The 22,397-nt window shown below is 43.8% G+C and overlaps 1 pseudogene; it reads right to left on the minus strand.

The window, feature by feature from the left end:
* Positions 1 to 15,202: 15,202 nt before the first annotated feature.
* Positions 15,203 to 21,258, minus strand: LOC133243532 (melanoma-associated antigen B2-like; annotated as a pseudogene).
* Between the last annotated feature and the right edge of the window lie 1,139 nt (positions 21,259 to 22,397).

Raw genomic sequence — 22,397 nt, forward strand, 5'->3', positions numbered from 1 at the left:
GAAGCCAGATTTTCCATATTGAAGGACTTCATACAGTTCTCCCCTGGCAACATTGCTACTCTGAGAGTTCCACAGACTGAACCCTCTTGGTTCTGCAGTCATCCTGGAAATGGAGGCTCCTTTTTGGCACATGCATAGTCCTGCCTCTAAAAATAACTCAAGGTTTGGTTAATCAACAACTTGTTTTAAGGAGGCAAAACCACTTTAAACTGGTCAATGCTTTATGTTTCAATCCCCCCATTTCTCTTTGTACGTTCTTCAAGCTTGTGGGAAATCATCCTCAATTTGGTTAATGAGTCTCAAATTCTGTAGAAAATGATAATCCCAGGTCCCAGAGTTTTGTACCACCAGGACTGGAGTGTTACATAAGCACTGACAAGGTTGGATTAATTGGTATTTAAGAAAGGTGATTATCAGAGGCTTTGTTTCCTTCACATGTCTCTTTTCAGGCTATTGCTTGAAGTTTGGTGTTTTGGTGCCTGGATGGAATTTATTACTATTGGGTCATCTGTCTTGGCTCTTCCTGGCCACTTCTCAGCCCAAACTGAGCTCTGCAGTTGACTGACCAATTTCTTCCACTGTAGTGCTCAAAATAGTTTACCTTTTGGCCAGCAAACAGAGCCTGGACCTACTGTGTTTAACCAATGCTTGCTGCCTCTTCCAGCCTTCATGGATTGAAGTCGACATCAACCAGCACTCTTATCAGGAACTTGATGTCTGCCTGGAAAGCCCTTGCATTCATTCCTACATTCAGGCTGTAGGAAAGCCTTCAGGGCTTGTCTATCTGTGGCTCAGGGCGCTTTGTTCCTCTCTAGGGAGAAAATGGGCAAACTTGAGGCATCGCCCCTTAATTTAGGACCCAATTCCATCTCCTAGTTTGGTTTCTGGAAAGCGTTGGCTGTATTAGTTCCCTGGAGAAACCACTGAGAAGAATGGACAGTCTCAAGGTAGCCAGCTTGGATCTGAGGGTTCACTTAAAGAACCCTGAAAAGTTTTCCATTATTATATGTGGTTGTCAAACTGTAGCTTGAAAGGCACACGTGCTACCCAGCTTCCAAGGAATCTGTCCCACCAGTTCCAAGACTGGAGCCCATTTGGTCACAGGCTCCTAATATTTCTGCCCGGCCATGTGCTGAGGGCATGCTTGTCTACTGAGGAGGGTCCTATAGAAGTTCAGGCTCTGTCTCAGTCTCCACGGAGAAAAACTTACCTAGTGAGTAGGAGGCTGAGAGTGTGATTGCATCCCATTGAAGAAAGTGAAAGAGGAAGCTGTCTTAGACTCAGGCAGAGCTGACTTTCAGAGAGCAATTCAGGAGCACACACATTCAAACACTGATTTCCTCATTTCCTTTCTGAGCATGCTGGGGTTTAATCTTTCTTGTAGAGGACCTAAATACTTTACCCCTCCAGCAGAGATCACCAACAAGCAAATCTAGATGTCTGGGCAATTTCCAGGGGAAATACATTCACTCCAAGGCCTCTGTGTAGCCCATGGCCTTTAAGACCACAACCAATGGCTATTTTTCCTGGTAAAATTTCATTTTTAACATCACGCATGCACAAATATATAAAAGTAGTTCAGTACTACCTTCCTGCTATTCTGGCTGATACAGAATAGGACTAGACTTTTTAGTGAGGAAACACCAGAATGTGCCCTATTGCATGAAATTCCTTAGCTGGATTACGGTGCATTCTTCTGTGTGGTGGTGGAGGGTACTTTTCCTGCTTTATACTCCCTCATCTTACATTTATACTCACACAACAAGGTAATCAGGACTGGTTTCATTAAGAATACACTCATGTGGAACTCCAAGTATCATAAGAGACTACTACAAACAACTATATGCAAATAAAATGGACAATCTAGAAGAAAAACACAGATTCTTAGAGAGGTACAGCCTTTCAAGACTAAACAAGGAAGAAATAGAGAACGTGAGTAGACGGATCACAAGTACTGAAAGAGTGATTTAAAACTTTGCAATAAAATGTCCAGGACCAGGGGGCTTCTTGGGTAATTCAAACAAACACTTAGAGATTCTATCAACCTCTTGCAAAAAGAATTACAGAGGGAGGAACACTGCCAAGCTCATTCTATGAGGCCACCATCACCCTGAGAGCAAAACCAGACAGAGAAGCACGCATAAAAACAAAAAAAAGAAAAGAAAAGAAAATGACAGGCCAATATCACTGAAAAACGCAGATGGAAAAATCCTGAAAAAAATACTAGCCAACCAAAAAAGACAGTCTCTTCAATAAGTGGTGCCTTGAAAACTGGACAGTTACATGTAAAATAATGAATTTAGAACATTCTGTAATACCATACAAAAAAATAAACTCAAAATGGATGAAAGACTGAAATGTAAACCCAGATTCTATAAAACCCTCAGAGGAAAACCTAGGCAGAACACTGTTTGACATAAGTTGCAGCAGTATTTTTTTTCTTTTAGTAAAATGGTTTTTGATCCACCTCCTGGAGTAATGAAAATAAAAATAAAAACAAACAGGTGACCTTTAATTAAAGTCAAAAGCTTCCACACAGCAAAAGAAACCAAAAACAAAAAGACAACTCACAGAATCAGAGGAAATATTTGCAAACAAAGCAAACAACAGTGCAATTATCTCCAAAATATATAAATAGCTCATGCACCTCTGTGTCAAATAAACAATCCCATAAAAAAGTAGGCAGAGTGTATAAACAAACATTCCTTCAAAGAAGACATACAGATGACCAAAAAGCATATGAAAAGATGCTCAACATCACTAAGTATCAGAAAAATGCAAATGAAATGTACAATGAAGTATCACCTCATACCAGCCAGAATGGTCATCATCCCCAAATCTGCACACAACAAATGATGGAGTGTGGAAAAAAGGGAACACTGTTGCACTCTCAGTGGGAATGCAAATTGACACAGTCACTATGGAGAACATTATGGAAGTTCCTTGAAAAACGAAAAATAGAGTTACCATATGATTTACCAATCCCACTCCTGGTACATATCCAGGGAAAACCATGATTCATAAATATACATGCACTTCAATCTTCATTGCAGCACTATTTACATTAGCGAAGATATCAGTTCAGTTCAGTTGCTCAGTCGTGTCCGACTCTTTGTGACCCCATGAATTGCAGCGAAGATATGGAAGTAACCTAAGTGTCTCTTAACAGAGGAATGAATAAAGTAAATGTCGTACACATATACAATAGGATATTATTCAGCCATAAAAAGAATTAATTAATGACATGTGCAGCAACATGGATGGACCTAGAATGTCATACTAAGTAAAGTAAGACAGAGAAAGACAAATAGCATATGTTATCACTCATAAGTGGAATCTAATTTTTAAAACATGACACAAATGAACTTGCCTCCCTGGTGGCCCAGCTAGTAACGAATCTACCTGCAATGTGGGAGACCTGGCTTTGATCCCTGGGTTGGGAAGACCCCCTGGAGAAGGGAACGGCTACCCACTCCAGTATCCTGGCCTGGAGAATTCCATGGACTGTATAGGCCATGGGGTTGCAAAGAGTTGGATAAGACAGCGACTTTCATTTCACTTCACAAATAAACTCATTTACAAAATAGAAACCAACTTATGGATATCAAAAACAAGCTTATGATTACCAGTGGTGAAATGTTGGTGGAGGGATACTTTAGGAGCCTGAGATAAACATACATGACTGTTGTGTCTGACTCTTCGTGACTCCATGGACTGTAGTCCACCAGGACCCTCCATCCATGGAATTTTCCAGGTCAGAATACTGGAGTGAGTTGCTATTTCCTGCTCTAGGGGATCTTCCTGACCCAGGGACTGAACCCACTTCTCTTGTGTCTCCTGCATTGGCAGGTGATTCTTCACCACTGTGCCACTTGGGAAGCCCACATCTACAACTAAGATGTATATATAATAGCAATAACCCAAAAGCGCCTACTGTATAACACAGGGAACTCTACTCAATAATCTGTAGTAATCTGTATGACAAAAGAATCTGAAAATGAGTGAATATGTGTATGTATAACTGAATCACTCTGTTATACACCTGAAACTAACACAACATTTTAAATTAATTATACTCAATAAGACACAATAGAAAAATAATACTACCATAATATCCAGCAATCTGACTCCTGAGCATATATCCTGAAAAAATCATAATTTGAAAATGGAACAATCACTCCAGTGTAAATTGCAGCAATATTTACAATACCCAAGACATGGGAGCAAACTAAATGTCCATCAACAGAGGAGTAGATAAACATGTGGTCCAGAAATACAAAGGAATATTACTCAGCCATAGGAAAGAATGCCATTTGCAGCAACATGGATGGACCTAGGGACTGTCATATTAAGTGAAGTAAGTTAAAGACAAATATATCCTTCATATGTGGAATCTAATTTTAAAAAGTGATAAAATGAATATAATACAAAACAGAAAACTTACAGATCCTGAAAACGAACTTAGGGTTATTAAAGGGGAAATGTAGTGAGGGAGGGATAAATCAGGAGCTTGGGATCAACATACTTACACTCCTATATATAAAATATATAACCAATAAGGACCTCCTACATAGCACAGGGAACTCTAATCAATATTCTGTGATAACCTAGATGAGAAAAGAAATTGAAAATGAATATATATATATGTGTGTGTGTGTGTGTGTGTGTGTGTGTAAAAGCACTACTTCGCTATATTCCTAAAACTAACACAACATTGTAAAACTATACTCCAATAAATTAAAAAAAAATAGACTACCTGGGCATATATCTGAAGAAAACCATAATTTGAATAGGAACAAGCACCCCCATGTTCCTTGCAGCACTGTTTACAAGAGCCAAGACATGGAAACAACCTAAAGGTCCATCAACAGATGCAAAAGATGTGATACCTAAATACAATGGAAGAATACTCAGCCATAAGAAAGAATCAAAGAATGCCATTTTCAGCAACATGGATGGACCTAGAGATTGTCTGAGTAAGTCAAAGACAAATACCATAGTATATTGCTCATAAGTAAATCTAATTTTTTTAAATAACACAAATGGACTTATTTACAAAACAGAAACAGACTCGCACAATTTGAAACAGATTTATGGTTAACATAGGAGAACTTTGTGGGCAAGGATACATTAGAAGCTTGAGGTGAACATACACATACAACCAATATAGAAAATAGATAACTGAACAGGACCTCCTATACTCAATATTCTGTAATAGCCTATATGGGAAAAGAATCTGGAAAAGATTGAATATATGTGTAACTGAATCACTTTGCTGTACACCTGAAACTAACACAAGATTGTAAATCAACATATCTCCAATAATTTTTTTCAAAGAATATCCATCTGTAACAATACCTCTGTGCTGTCACCTTAGGCAAAGGGGAAAACCCCCATCACCTCCATAAAGCAAAGTTTCCAGTCCAGGAGCAAGGTGTTTTATCTCCCGATTCAGAGGACCCTCATTAATTACAGGTTGAAAAAAGTCTCGCCACATTCATCCCATAGCCAACACCCATTAGCCAATCCCAATACATAAAACAGTCAGACACAGACAAACATAGGCAATTAAATCCAAAGGCCTGGAACCTTAAGCCAGTGTTCAGACCTCTAACCCAATCATTTGAGCACCTCAGTAGCTCTAACCTCTGACATTGTCCTCTTAGGGTGGGTCTTTAACCCAGGACTGTAGCCTTAGGATTCTAATCAGACAGAAGAAACTCTCCTAGGTGGGACTCTAACCCACAGTGGTGGTGTTGTTCTTCAATCAGTTCGTCACGTCTGACTCTGTGCAACCCAATGGACTGCAGCATACCGGGCTTCCCTGTCCTTCACTTTCTTCTTGGGTTTGCTCAAACTCATGCCCATCGAGTCAGTGATGCCATCCAACCGTCTCGTCCTCTCTAACAAGCAGTCCTGATGAGATTATTAGACTAAAGGCACATTCTAACTTCATATAGCACATTTACTTACAGGCATATTTTAAGGAGTTTACTCACCCCAAAGATGTCTGATCCAGGAGCTGTTTCCTTCCTTAAAAGTGAAAGGAGCCCCAGAAGCCAGAGGAGCCCAGAGTGCCATGGCTAGCAAACAGGAACCTGAGAGCCAACTCTCTAGACAAACTCAGTATAGGTGGCCACTCAGGGTTGGTGTTGAGGGCCCACCAGGGGCTACAGTGCATCAAGCAGATGGTCACAAGTCCTAAACCTCAACAAGGCTGCCCAGACTAACGGAACATGGGCTCACTACCCGATGCTCAGAGAAGTCCACACTTAGGGCAAGAGCTTTAGAGAAAAGAACTTTACTGCAAGGCCAATCAATGCAGGAGGCAAGGTATCAAATCTCTCTTCAATCCAGGAGCCTGGGTGCAATCTAAGGGGGTCAGGGGAATTTCTAACTTGAAAGCTAATTGGCTAGTCTTCAATTAGTCTGTTTCAGCTACTCAGGTTACAGGAAGCCAGGTTTTCCTCATTGAAGGACTTCTCACTTTGTAAATGGCCCAGGGCAATATTTCTCTTCTCTGAGTTTTGCAGACTGAAGAGCTTGGCTCCAGGGTCATCTTGAGGTCATGTGTTCCTTCTTGGACACATGTACTTCCTTCTTTGTAAAATGACTCAAGGTGTGATTAATCAACAATCTATTAGAAAAGGTCAAACCAGTTTAAGCTGGTCAATTGTTTCACATGCTGTTTCACTAGCCCCCTGAACTCCAGCACATTACCCAAACTCCAAGACAAAGAAAATCACAGTGAATTAAAATGTTGCCTAGCAAGGACAATCATATAACATTCACACCAGAGGATATGACATGGAATGTGCTTGAGGTAGAATCTTTCCCCATTGGAAACAACTCAGAGTTCTTAGAAATTTTGTCATTGATCAGTATCTTCCCTCCCAGATACCCTTTCATCTAAATAATGAATATGTCCACGTATTTAAGCACCAACAAAAAATCTAGAACTTGCCTAGAATTTGCCCAGTTACACACAAGATAAAATAATCGAGTAGGTCCTTAAGGAGAGGTCTCTGGCTCCCTCAACCCAGGGTAAAGGTCACCAGTCCAGGAGACTGTGGATTCTCTCAGGTCCTCCTTCTGAGGACCTGGCCGTGCTCACCACTCCCACTGTCTCTCTAGCCCACCAGGCAACTTCCCTTGAAATGACCTCTCGCTGAAGGCTCTGCTTTTAACTAAGGCTCCAAAGCGAGACAGTGTATTAAAAAATGGAGATATCAGTTTGCCGACAAAGGTCCCTGTAGTCAAATCTATCGTTTTCCCAGTAGTCATGTATGGATGTGAGAGTTGGACCATAAAGAAGATTGAGTGATGAAGAACTGATGCTTTCAAACTGTGATCTTGGAGAAGACTCTTGAGAGTCTCTTGGATAGCAAGGAGATCAAGCCAGTCCATCCTAAAGGAAATCAACCCTGAATATGTATTGGAAGGACTGATGCTGAATCTGACTCCAATACTTTGGCCACCTGATGGAAAGAGTGGACTCAGTGGAAAAGACCCTGATGCTAGGAATGAAAGATTGAGGGCCAGAAGAGAAGGGGCAGCAGAAGGCGAGATGGTTGGATCGCATCACTGACTCAATGGACATGAGTTTGAGAAAACTCTTGGAGAGAGTGAAGGGCAGGGAGGCCTGGTGAGCTGCAGTCCATGGGCTCTCTAAGAATCAAACACAACTGAGTGACTGAGGACGCACACACACACACACACACACAACACTCCATGATATATATATATCATATATCTATCCATTGATACATCAACGGACATTTAGGCTGCTTCCCTGTATTGGTTATTGTGAATAATCCTGCAACAAATACAGGAATGAAAATATCTCTTGGAGAGTCTAATTTTAATTTTTTTGGATTAAAACCCAGAAGTGGGCTAGCTGAATCATATGGTAATTCAATTTTTAATTTTTTGAGGAACCTCAATATTGTTTTCCACCATGGTTGCACACATTGACATTCTCACTAACATTATAAAAGAGTTCTCTAAATGCTTGCACTTAATCATCTTCCTCTGTCCTAGACAGGGAGCAAGACAATCAACTTTTCAAATGATTGATGTGGTAAAATCACTTAACATCAGATCTACTCACTTAAATATTTAGGCACACAATACAGTAATGTTAAATATAGGCACAATGTTACCCAGCAGATCTCTGGAATTGGTTCATCTTGCATAACTGAAACATTATACCAAGTGAAAAGCAACTGCACATGCACATGCAGTCACCATGTGCAGTGATCTTGGAGCCCCCCAAAATGAAGTCTCTCACCGTTTCCATTGTTTCTCCATCTATTTGCCATGAAGTGATGGGACCGGATGCCATGATCTTTGGTTTTTGAATGTTGAGTTTTAAGCCAGCTTTTTCTCTTCTTTTTCACTTTCATCGAGGCTCTTTAGTTCTTCTTTGCTTTCTGCCATAAGGATGGTATCATCTGCAAATCCGAGGTTATTGATATTTCTCCCTGCAATCTTGATTCCAGCTCGTGCTTCATCCAGCCAAGTATTTTGCAAGATGTACTCTGCATATAAGTTAAATAAGCAGGGTGACAATACACAACCTTGATGTATTCCTTTCTTTCTAGTTGACATAGCTATAAGTATTAGCTATTGTATTCTTACAATAATGTAAGCTAGAGAAAACAAAATGTTATTAAGAAAATCTTGAGAAAATATATTCACAGGACTGTATTTATCAATATTGTAAGTTTACAGCATGCATTTGTAAGAACTGTCTGTCAAGACAATTGCCTTATTGACAATATTATATATATTGTCATATATATTTATTGCCTTATATGACAAAGACTATAGATGCAAAACGCTAAATATCAACAATGAATAAATAATGTGAAAAGCAATTCATAGTTACAGGTATAATGATTCAAGCATCAATAATGAAGAAGCAGCAATATGATTGCTTTATAGTAGCCTAGTGTAACTGATAGGATTGCTTCATGGTAGCCAAGCATATATAGTAATGAATGGATCACTAAAAATTTTTATATCCTACACCATTTCAGTCATATTTATAATAAAGTACTGAAAACATTGTTACTTTAAGAGAAAACACTTACCTGTGATGACAGGCTAATGTGCCGTTTATCCATTCACAAGAGAGAGATGGGACAGTGTATAGTAATAGAATTCTATCACACCACATTTGAGTGATGTGATATTTGTCTTTGTCTGACTTCACTTAAGGAGAAGGCGATGGCACCCAACTCCAGTACTCTTGCCTGGAAAATCCCATGGACGGAGAAGCCTGGTAGGCTGCAGTCCATGGGGTCGCTGAGGGTCGGACACGACTGAGCGATTTCACTTTCACTTTTCACTTTCATGCATTGGAGAAAGAAATGGCAACCCACTCCAGTGTTCTTGCCTGGAGAATCCCAGGGACGGGGGAGCCTGGTGGGCTGCCGTCCATGGGGTCGCACAGAGTCGGACATGACTGAAGCGACTTAGCAGCAGCAGCAGACTTCACTTAATATGAAAATTTCAAAGATGTCCATTTTCTCCACTTTTACTCAACATGATTTCAGAAGTCCCAGCCGTGGCCATCAGAGAACAGAAGAAATAAAAGGAATCCAAGTTGGAAAAGAAGTGAAACTGGCACTGTTTGCAGATGACATGATACTAGACATAGAAAAGCCTCATGTTGCTGTGAGAAAACTACTGGAGCTCATCAATGAATTGGTAAAGTTGCAGGATACAAAATTAATACCCAGTGATTTTCTTAATGACATATGGGAAACCACCTGTTGCCTCTTGTTTGCAAAAGCTGCTTCCCCTATTATTTAGATATTTTGAAGTCAAACCTCTTTCTGAAATTATCAGATCATCCTTTGCTGGCATTAAATTTTCCAGTTTTAGATCCTTCACCCACTTTTGCTTTAGGTTGTCATAATGACTTTGCTTTTTCTTCAATCATGTTCAAGTCTATAGATATGCCTTGCTTATAGCAATCCTGCACCCACATACAAGCTATATTTTCAATACAAGATAAAAACTTATTTCACAAAAAGCACAAGATTTTCACACCTGCTGGTGTAGCTGCAGTGATGGCTTCATAAATTTCCTTTTCTTTTTCTTACAGTAGCGCTTATGCTGGATTCATTCATCTTGAAATGGTGGCAACTACAACTGCAGATCCAAATCAGTATACAAGGAGCAACTCAACTTTTTTGTATAATGTCATGACTTCTCTCCGCTTCGTGAGAGCACTTCCAGCACCACTAGGGGCACTTCACATGAGTCCTATTGTGTTACTCAAAGTTTAGAGTATCGTACTAAACAGAGTAAGAAATAGCTGTGAACCATTGGTGATCACATTTGTTGAGATAACAGTTTAGTATAGAAACTGGTTATCATAGATGAATAGTGCTATTCATGATCCATAAGTGTGTGTGTGTGTGTGTGTGCGTGTGTGTGTGTGTGTGTTGTTCTTACCCATTTCAAGTGCAGCTGATCTAAGATGTATGCTTACCTGTGGTACTGCAATTTCTTAATTGGACTCTGGACCTTCTATAAAGGTTATTTTGCTACTTATATACTTTTAAGATCTGGGTTGCTGAGGGGAAACAGGGGCTGGGAATTCCTGTTCCACTGTACTGCAGATGCCACACAGAAAAGACCTTTTTTTTTATATTTCCCAATATGAACAATTTCACTCACTGTCCATTATCATTGGCAAAAAACTCCCAATTCTCTTGTCCTGTCATCTTGTTCTGAACCACAAAAGGAGATTCAAGGATTTCTGACTCAATATAAAAACCTTTGTACTTATACTGAAATACAGCAATAAATGGGATATACTTTGTTCATAAACACAAATACGGAAGTCAAATTAACCTTCAATTACAAAAGGCTACTTCAATAGTGCCAAAAAGAAAGCCCTAAACAGCAAAAGATACATCTCCCAGTTACCGAGGTCAAGCAAGGACAAAACAAGACATAAAATGTGTTCCCTTCAGATCCACCTTGGCACTCAATTACTTGGAATACTTACTTCTCTTTTCAACCTCAAGATGAAGGATCTTCCCTGGATGTCACTATGTGGGAGGAGCTGGCAGACTTGGTTCTGGAACGTGCCCTGCCCATGGTGGTAGCGCTCTGTCTTTCTCAGCTCTCAAGGCCTCTCTCTTCCTCATCCTATGATGGAATTCAGGACCTCCGAGGGCTGACAGCAGCAAGTGGACACTACAGAACCCCAGTGGTTCTGGGTGGCTATTTCTTTCACTTCTTTTTAAGGGGCTTCACATATATATTTGACAATTCCTACTCTGACCTGAGATTGCCCTCCTTAGACCAAAGGTCTCACGTCCCTGACAACTGTACTGAGACAACAGAGAAAAGAGATGTTCAGCTTGAGAGTTCTGCCTGAAGCCTTCTTACACCTAATATTCTGGGGTGTTGCATTCCTCAGTCCAGTTGCATGGGTGTCTTCCTAAAGGCCCTTGCCCCTTTGATTAAAGCCTTCTTGGGAAATGCCACATCCCTGAAAGGCCCTGAGTACTTTCTCTACTGCGGACCTTGCAGAGAAGGAATCCCTGCCCTAGAAGTGATAAGAGATAGGAAATCCATGGCATAAGTAAGGGGGCCCAGGCAGAGACCTGTGAGAGAAACAAAACGTGGTAACCTGTCCCTTCTCTCCTTCAGCCAGAATTCTCAGGCAATCGCTGTTCTAATAAATAAACTTTATATTTTAGATCTAATAGATATTTTTTTATACAAAGGAATGGCTGTGAGATGATTTTCTTGAGTCCCTTATGATCTTATAAGCTCATCTGAAAGTTAAAACGTTCAGATCTTTTAAGATGTCTGAACCCTCATATGTATGGACAGATGATCCTATTGTCAGCAAATACTATCTCTTTTTTCCTCTCTACATATGTCACATTTAGTTTGGCATTATTATTATTATTGCTCTGGCTATGTATTAAAATATAATAGTTGGACCTGAGAGTCCCTCTTCTTAATGCTTCATACATTTCACAGTAATGAGAATAAAAAGGGAATTAAGGGCATAAGGTCAGATCAGGCTTGCAGGAGTGAGAGGGTGAGCTTTAGACTAACTCAAATCAAGGGCTTTTGGCCATCCCTGTCACTTAAACAGCCATGGAAAAGTTTGTCACATCATTAAACTCTCTGAGAGCGCCACGGGCTCTTTAACTGTGAAGGGAGTTTGACAAGCCCTGTCTGGAAGGACTGCTGGCATGTGGTGGTAACTGCAAACCATCTGCCACAGTGCCTGGCAGGCACCAACCATATCCCTCCCTTCTCAGGACCCGTGGCTATACTTTGCAACGAAGATCTCACCTCCCTTAGGCCTGATATAGGGCTTCCCTGATGGCTCAGCAGGAAAGGACCTGCCTGAGATACAGGAGCTGCAGGAGACGCAGACTCGGTCTCTGGGTCAGGAAGATCCCCTGGAGGAGGAAATGGCAACCCAGCCTAGAATTCTTCCTTGGAATATCCCATGGACAAAGGAGCCTGGCGGCCTATAGTCCATGGAGTCACAAGAGAGTCAGACATGACTTAGCAATTCAACAAGAAGAAGAAGGCCAGGTATAAGAAGAAGGCCTGGTATAATAAGTGAGGGAGAGCCTTGCCTGACAGTCTTCCCCTGAGCTTTCTAGAACTGACATCAAAGGGGAGGGCAGGACTCTCCTTTGTTCCTTCTATTCAGGGATGAGTGACCCCTCAGTCTCCACTCGGGCTTCACAATTTGACTTCTGGTGGGGCCTGGGGAATGCCTTCCTTCTTGACCTGAGGCCTGTCTCCTCATAGTAAGACCGATACCTCCCTGTGAGCCTGGAGGAGGAAGTAAGAGTGGCCTTATCTAGCCACCCCTACCCATAGTCTCACAAGAATGAAAGCTGTGGCAAGCTCCTTGGGAATGACAGATGGTTCCTCTCAGGGGCCCAAATCAGGGTCCCAAATTTGACTCTCAGCCAAGCCCAAGACTCCCCCTTCTATTGACATGTGAACTCACCATCAGACCAAACCTTAACTTTCCTGCTACTGCTCCGTCAGAGCTGAAGGGCCCCTTGGCCTGGTAAATCTGCCTGAGGCCTTCTAGGCTGAGAGTAGGAAACATACTGTGTGGCCATCCTGGTATTTGTGTTCCCACATTCTTTGCTGTCCTCACTGTCTTGGAAAGAACCTGGAAATATTCCCCAACTGGAAACATTCCCTGACTTGCCTTAAAGCTTCTCCACCCAGGCCACTAGTTTCCTGATCCCCGAGGAAGAAGAGGAGTTTGCCTCATAGGCCCACCACAGGCCATGGTCTTCTGAGGTTAATAGGAGTGGAAGGAATATGTTCTGCTCCCACTGTTTTGAGGCTAGTGGTCTTTTCAAGAATTCAGGGTCCTTACCTTGACTTCTGGCACAACGTGGAAATCATCCTTCTGCTGAGCTTTGGCTGCTCCCTTTGATCAGGATGAGGTTCCTTACCTCCATGTGATCCTCTGGGAGGAAGTGAGTAGGACTCACTATGTCACCAGGCCTAAGTGGCACAGTGAAGGGAGTTTGACAAACCTGAAGAATAAGTGAGGCTATACCAAGGCTAATAGCCTAAGCCCACCAGTTCTGAATTCCTCTGTGTCTGAGATCAGAAGGGAGTGCTATCCCAGTGACCACCATCCCCCATATTCTTGGGTCTTGCTCTCCTCAATCCTCCTACCTGGGGCCCTCATCTTGCTTTCTGTGTCTTGGATTAAAGGCCTTTGGGGAAATTCCATGTCTCTACAAACTCCTGAGCTATGTTTGCTCTGCAGTGCTACAGAGAATGGGTCCCTGTCCCAGGAGTGACGGGAGATGGAGAAGCTATAGTCCAAGGCGGGAGTCCCAGGACAGGTGGCAGTCCTTTAAGGAGAAAAAAGTAGATCAATCTATCTCATCAGCCAGGTGAAGATTCTCATGTCATTTCTGTTCTGATAGGTTTACTTTCCACAGGGAAGAGATTGCAAGGATGATATGGAGACTCCTTGCTCTTCAGAGGTTATCTAACATGGCCAATGTACATGCTTGTACTGTCCCTGAATATTGTTTCTTTCACTTATCTATGAGTAATGAATAAGGGATACATATCATTGGTTAAGTATATCTGGTATTCTTACTGCTCTGGCTACACATTTCGATCCAGTAGCTTGAGCATGAGGGCATTCTTTTCTATCACCTAGGACAAATTTTGGAGTACTGAGAAAAGCACTGAAATAAAAGATACAGGGTGGGGACTTTCCTGGTGGTCCAATGGCTAGGACTCCAGGCTCCCAATGCAGGGGGCCCAGGTTCGCTCCCTGGTCAGGGAACTAGACCACACATGGAGCAACTAAGATCCAGCACAGCAAATAAATAAATAAATGATAAATAAATAAGGAAAAGGAAATGTCAAATGTTAAAAGGACTTGTTAAAGAACAAAGACAAGGGTATGTCTCAGGTTGTGAGGAGAACAACAGTATGAGTGCTGAAGTAGTGTAGCTGCGACCGCTAAGTCGCTTCAGTCGTGTCTGACTCTGTGAGACCCCATAGACGGCAGCCCACCAGGCTCCCCTGTCCCTGGGATTCTCCAGGCAAGAACACTGGAGTGGGTAAAGTAGTGTAGAGCAGGAGTCTATTGCCAGCTGTCATTTACCAGCCCTATGTATTTCAGCACAAATCCAAACCATAACTCTATGAGCCTTGGGCTCTCTCCTGTGAAGTAAGTTCGATAAGCCCTTTCTTGTCAGATTGGTGGAATATAAGTATTTATGGAAAGCTTCTGTCACGTCACCTGTTCTATTGAGAAATTAGGAGCAACAGCAGTCATTACTATGATTATCTTGACCTCAGATGTTACATCAGCTGGATTCTTTTTTCAATCTATCAGATGTCAGAAACTATGCAGTGTTCCAAGTCAGGAAAAAACAAAAGACCCAACCTCCCCAATCAGCCAAAATTCCACTTAGCAATGAAACCAAAATAATATGTTCTCTCCAACCCCTCTTTACCCTGCTTCTTTCTTGTTCTTCCTGAAGTAGAGAGTATCTCAGCCTCTTCCATACAATGACAGCATCTCTGAGAAACTATAATGAGTGGACAGAGGCTAGAACTTTTTTTGACTAAACATCACCAGTACAAGCATGAAGACTTCTTAAGAGCAGATTGTCAACATTTGTGTAAAAGAAGAGCCACGAATAAATCATTTGCTATAATTTATATTCTCAAACATTCTTGAAAACCATAAACCATAAGCAGAGGCAAGTGTCTTTTACATTTACAAAAAGGGAGACTAAGCAGAGAGTAAAGCCAGCCAAAAACTGAAGAAATTTCAGCTATCTCCCTAACAAGGTATCAATGTTCTGAGCCTCTATTAGTGTGGTGTCTTTCATATTTCTAAGGACAGTCTCATCTTAAAGTGATGATATTCTCATCCTGGATCACAATAGTGATGTGAGGAATTCCAATATTTATTTGAGAAAACAAAATTCTTACTCCTAAATTTGACAAACAGCAAAGTGTGTGTGACCCATGTTATTCATATACTTATATCATGATTCTAAATGACCTTTCTGTTGAAAAGTTTTAACAACTGAAAATTGGGGGAAATAAAGTCAACAAGTTATTGATGCATATCAGGAACACAGGTTGACTGGCTTCTCCAGCCACAAAGTGAACAACAGGCTTCAGATCACACTAGGGGCGAGATGAGCGGTTGGATGCGGCCCTGGGGTGCACAGTGGCCGAAGCAGAAGGGCCAGTGCTGGCTGAGGCAGCAGTGCCAGGCCTGATTGAGGCAGAAGTGCCAGCAGAGGTTGAGGCAGCAGTGCCAGGCCTGGCCAAAGCAGAAGGGCCAGCAGCGGCTGAGGCAGCAGTGCCAGGCCTGGTTGAGGCAGAAGTGCCAGCCCTGGCTGCACCTCTGGCTCCGGTGCTCTCTACTTCCTCTCTCCAAGCCTCTTCATATGCTGCTGCAAGGCGGGATGGACCGAATCCTTGACCTTGGCCAGAAACTGCAGGACTTTCTTCTTGCTGGTTTCTGTGAGCACTTTAGGACCCCACAGGAACTCATAGCGAGGGGGATCGCTGCCGGGCACCTGGCGGTACTCCAGGTACTCTTCCTGCACCAGATCTTCTGTGATGAGCTTCCTGGGCTCTCCAAAGATGAAGTGACTTCTTCCATCATAGATGCCCAGCATATTCAGGAACTTCCAGACCTTCTCCTCAGGGGCGTGGTTGCCATTCAGGTAGATGACACCCAGCAGAGGCATCAGAAGACCATTCTTCGGTAGCCCCCGGTCACCTCTCAAAGACTCGCTGTCACTGAGATCTAGGTGGCTCACCAGGGTATAGCAGTGACTGTTGGGCCTGACTTCCTTCAGCACCAGGCCAAACACCATCTCCATGTGCTCGGAGGCCCTTCTAAGGATCTCAGGGAATTGTTCCTTGTACCTTCTATTGATTTCCTGCAGCATTTTGGACCTCTTAATGAGCTCCCTCATCTTATACTTAAACAGCAGGTACTGCACCAATATCTCTGCCATCCTGGTCAGAAGATCTGTGTGAGAGCTCGCAGCAGCACCTGAGGCTTGGGAGGAATTTTCACCTTCCTGAACTTGGCCCTCGGCACCTACACCAGATCTGGAGCGTGCTGTGCCACGCACTGCAGATCTTGAGCGTGCTATGCCACCGACACCAGATCTTTTACATATAGCACCTGCAGCAGCACTGGTGGTGCCTTGGGCTCCCTGAGGCTCCGTGGCGGTGCCAGCAGCAGACGAGCTTGAGGGAGTGCTCTCGGAATCAGGAGGGGAAGAGGAGGTGGTCTCTTCTCCCCTCGATGTGGTAGCCTGATCATGAAGACCCTGGGTCTCAACTCGGGCCTGGTGACGTTTCTCACGAGCACAGTGCTTACTCTTTTGCGCACGGGGCATGATGGCTGTGGTCAGGGACCAGAGGCAGGAGTCTGGGCCAATACACAGGAGATTGGGGCACCTGGAGGATGGAGAATGAGGTGACATGAGCACCTTAAAACAGGGAGACTCTACCTTGGCTTAATCAAAGGCCACCTCTGCAGGTGTCCTTGAGGACACTGCTCTAGGAACCCACAAGGCTCCTGTTTTCCTGCTCAGCCTGTTCCCACAGAATCCCACAGAGGAAGAACAGAGGCCTTACTTTTCCTCTGCATCCTCTCAGCCCTCCTCTGGATTTACTCAGGTGACAGCAGGTACCAGCAGTGGGGTTTTCTAAGTTCTACTTCAGTATTATCACGTCAAGTCCTGGTGGAGCCTTGGCACCCTTCCCTCTGCTACTCTGATGTAGACACTTTAGACCTCCCCATGATCCACAGGTAAGTGAAGGGATGCCTCATACCACCTCCCTGCCAGGAGACAGATAACCAGTAATGAGAGCTCATTAGGGTCTTTTCTATCCTGAGTTCACTGGGATCATCATTCAAGGTCCTTACCTTGGCTCCTTAAAACGTTGGGCACCATTATCCATTTGTGGACTGGTGTCTGCACCTTCAGACTAGACATTTCCCCTCCCGTAGACTTCGTATAGAACAGTATAGAAGGGGCTCAGCCTCACAGCCCTTCCCTGAGATTTCCTGGGCTGAAATCCGAGGGTTGGGATGGATGCACTGAGTCCTCACTCAGGTTCATCAATTGAGCTCCCAGTAGAGAAGCTCGGAGAAGGCAATGGCACCCCACTCCAGTACTCTTTCCTGGAAAATCCCATGGACGGAGGAGCCTGGTAGGCTGCAGTCCATGGGGTCGCTAATAGTCGGAAACGACTGAGCAACTTCACTTTCACTTTTCACTTTCATGCATTGGAGAAGGAAATGACAATCCACTCCAGTGTTCTTGATTGGAGGATCCCAGGGGCGGGAGAGCCTGGGGGCTGACCTCTATGGGGTCACACAGAGCCGGACAGGAATGAAGAGACTTAGCAGTAGCAGTAGAGAAGCTCAACTTTTTCCTGAAGTGATGACTGCTTGATAGTAAAAGCCAATCACTCTGTGTCCCAAAAGCAGGAAGTGAAGATGACCATATCTTACCAAACACAGTCTCCTGAGAACAAAATCTGGTGCAGGCAGGTTGATGTCCCTGTGAACCCTCACAAGATCCCAATTCAAGGTCTAAAATATTTTTTGGCTTCTGTTTTCTCCTATACGTCTTTTTGAAAATAATTTTTTTACAATATTAATTCATAATAGTGTACCAGTTTCTGCCACACATCAATATGAATCAGCCATAGGTATATCTTATGTCTCCTCCATCTTGAAACTCCCTCCCATGTCACACCCCTCTTAACATATCAGAGTGCTGGCTTTGAGCTCCCTGGTCATAAAACTACTTTCTACTGGTTATCTATATTCCATACGGTAATGTGCATGTTTTCAATGTTACTCTCTCAATCTGCCCCTCCCTCTCCTTCCCCCACTGGGTCCACCAGTCTGTTCTCTATGTCGGCATCTCCAGGCTGCCCTGCAAATAGGTTCATCAGTACCATCTTTCTGGATTCCATACATATGCATTAATATATGGTATTGGCTTTCCTCCCTATGACCTAATTCACTCTGCTTACAAAAACTAGAAATAAAACTACCACACGAGGCAACAATCCCACTAGTGGGCGTATACCCTGAGGAAATGGGGATGGAAAGAGACACTTGTACTCGTCTTCACTGCAGAACTATTTTCAATAGCCAGGACACAGAAGCAACCAAGCTCTACATTTGACTCATGACAGGGTCTAAGGTTTCTCCCTCTGCTGACCACTCCATTCAGACCAAGACCCTTACTTCCCCATTAGCGCGCAGTGGGGACAGACATGTATTCTTGAGGTCTCCCAGGGATGACGACAGGGAGATGTGGTCTGAATGACGTGGTGTGGAACATCCACAGCCTCCAAGGTTCTCACCATCCACCAGGACACCTGAAACCCTCCCTTGTCAACCTGAGGCTGCCCCCACTGACCTGGTCTCTCACTTCCCTGAGATGTCCCGGGAAGTGTCATGTCAAAACGCCTGATTCTCCCAGTCCTCAAAATAGGACTGGCGCCTTATGTGACTCCATTTCTTATGGGAGGAGCCTCCATCCTCACTCAGCGTCACAGCCATTAATATTGGGGACTAGGTCCCTTTGTTGAACTGGGTTTATTCCATTACAGCAAGGCTCTCACTTCCCTAAAACCACCTCCAGTGAACACCAGGGGGCACCAGAGTTGGCCAGCTCTACCCAGGGCCTCCTAGAGCCCAGTACAGGGGAGCCACTCAGTGTGGCCCCCTTGGCGGTGTCGAAGTCTGCTCATCAGCCCTCAGGGCTTTCATCTAGGTCCTAGAGCTCCTCCGGGGGTAGAATCCGGGCCTACCCCCACAGACCAACACCTTCGCCTGAGACACTCTAGACCACATTCAGCCGATAGCTCTGAGGGACTCTTAAGAGCCATATCACAGGGGTGGGATGTTGATGGGTTACTTTTATTACTGGGAGGGTTGGGAAAGTCCCTTCAGCTCCATTCAGGTCCTCACCTTGGTTCCGGACGAGTCCTGAACACTAAGTCTCTGCCATACGGTCGCCGCGGCTACCGGTCGATCTGCTGGGTTTCAAAGCGGAAGTGGAGGGGAGCTGCATAAGGTCCTACGTGGGGTCTCCCAGGGATGACAGCAGGGGCAGCGCGCTATGGGAACACCAGTAGCTCAATATTCATCCGTCCTTGGGTCCTCCTTGTGCGGTGTATCAGAGCCCAGGATGCCCCCTCCTGTGAACCTGAGTCTTCCAGCTCCCAAACAAAGCCCTCGCCTTCCCAAGTCCCTAGTGGTGGGAGGCCAGCTGTGCTCTGAGCATCTCTGCTTGTCAGGTGGGTGGCCACTCTGTGAGCCTCCTTCGTTGGGGGAGAGATCCTCTCACTAGCACTGATGGTCCCCACCTTAAGTCTGGTTATGGTCAAGACACCCCCATCTGCAGATCTGGGTTCTGATCTGGCTAGAGGAGACTCAGCCCTCCCTAAGATCACACAGGTTGAATGAGTGGACCACTCAGATGTAGCTCCTGTGGGCTTCTCATGGCTAAGAATTTACAGAATTGTGTTCGGCTCCCTCTGCAGGGGTCCTCAGTAACACTCAGCATTGCATGTGAGGTCCTCCTTGGATTCAGGTCCCTCCCTCTGCGAAACTGCAGCTGATTGTATTAGACAGAGGTCTCACCTCGCTAAGACTTTCTAGACTGAAATCAACCTGACATCTGTGCCAAGAGCTTCCTGGGGACCACAGCATCAGTGATTTTCCAGGGCCTCCTTTTATAGTGTGTGCTACTGTGAGTCCACTTTCAGGTCCTCACATTGACACATGACGAATCCTGTAACTCTACTCTCTGTTTTATGAAGCTTCTTGTCTTACATCAAAGTCCTAGTCTCCTGAGAATTCCAAGTTGGAAGTCAGGATGATCTTCATGTGATCCTAGTCCATCAGGGCTTCTGAGAATAGACAGTGGGGATGCAACTTGAGTCCATCCGATTCCTCTTGCTTAGCATCCTCACTACATCTACCACAGCCTGGGACTGCTCCTTCTACTGAGCTAAGATTCCTCTTCTTAGTCTTTGGGTGACCACTATATTCAGGGGTGATTGTCTCCTTCGTCCTCCTTTATGGAGGTTCCCGTATCAGCTTCTGTCCCTAGATTAAAGTGTTTCTGGGGAATGCATATTTCTACAAACAGTGAGCAGTTACCCTCTAGCAAATCTTGGAGAAAATGGGTCTCAGTCCCAAAAGTGATGTAAGATTAGGAAAATGCAGCAGAAATTAAGGAACTCAGGACAGATGTTATGATGTCAAAGAGATAGAGGTGATATATTCCTGCTCTTCAGCCAGATTTAAGGTGTGTGCTTAATCGCTCAGTCATGTCCCACTCTTTGTGACCCCATGTACTGTAGCTCCCCAGGCTCCTCTGTCGATGCAGATTCTCCAGGCAAGAATACTGAAGTGTGTTACATGCCCTCCACCAGGGATTGTGCCCAACCCAGCGATCGAACCCAGGTCTCCCGCATTGCAGGCGCATTCTGTACCATCTGAGTCACCGCATTTAGGGTAGTTCTAAAATATTTACTCTCGGCACCTCCCTGTTGGTCCAGTGGTTATGCGCTCCCAATGAAGGGGTCCTAGGTTTGATCCCTCGTCAGGTAACTTGATCCCACATGCCACAACTAAAAATCTCACATCCAACAGCTAAGAGTTCTCGTGCCACACCTAAAATCTCACATTCCACAACTAAAGAGCCTGCACATGGCAACAAAGATTCCAAGTGTCCAAACTAAGACCCAGAGCAGTCAAAAAATAAATAGAAATAACTATTTTTAATTAAAACAAATAAAAAGTTTACTTTCTACATAGAAGGATAGCGCCAGATAATCTTGCAAGCCCTCCATCACTTGAAGGTGTCTGAATTTCCACATGCAGGTGATCATTTGCTAACTGAGCATTATCTCCTTCTCTCCTTTATTCACACCTCTTAATTATTTTGGTGTTTGTATTGCCTTGGCTATGTATTTCATCCCAGTGTTTTCGTCACAGTGTCTCTCTTTCTGTCACTCAAGATACATGTTGGAGTGCTAAAAGACAGTGAATTAACTGACTCATGAGCACCTCAGGCCGGGACAAGTAGAAGGGTACATGCTGTGGTTAAATTCAGACCAGCACTCTAGGCCCAGCTCTGTCTCTTATCAGTTGTGAGGACTTGGATCCATCCCCAAAATCCAGGAGCCTCAGGTGAAGTGGCTTTTGTAGAGCTAGTGGCATGTAGCTAAAGCACCTGGCACACTGCCTGGACCACACTGAGACTTTACACCATATCTGTTTTTACTATGATTATGGTTATTTTCATCCTGGAGGATACCACCGACCCTGAGGAATCTTTTAAATCCAGGAGATGTCAGAGAATCTGTGGCATTCTCGGACATGAAACACCAAATCAGTCCAAAATGCTGTTTAGAAAGAATCTTTCATTTCCACTACTACATCATATTTTGAGTGTGGGTATAGTTTTTTAACTGAATAAAATTCAAATAATCTAGAATTTGGTTCTAAAACTCACTCTTTCTTCCAAGCTGCGCTTTCATTTAAACAACTCCTAGAGAGTTGCCTAGTGGCCCAGTAGCTAAGTGGCTAAGAATCTGTGCTCCAAATGCAGGGGGCCTGGGTTCCACCCCTGATCAGGGAACTAGACCCCACACACCACAAGTAATAGTTCACATGTCACAACTAAAGATCCTATATACCAGAACTAAAACATTCCTCATCCTGGAACTAAAGAACTCTCAGGGTGCAAGGAAGATCAAGGATCCTGGATTCCAAAGATAAGACCAAGCACAGCCAAATAAATAAGTAACTAAATAAAATAAGC

Source organism: Bos javanicus, chromosome X (assembly GCF_032452875.1).
Source record: "Bos javanicus breed banteng chromosome X, ARS-OSU_banteng_1.0, whole genome shotgun sequence".
NCBI classification, from domain to species: domain Eukaryota; kingdom Metazoa; phylum Chordata; class Mammalia; order Artiodactyla; family Bovidae; genus Bos; species Bos javanicus.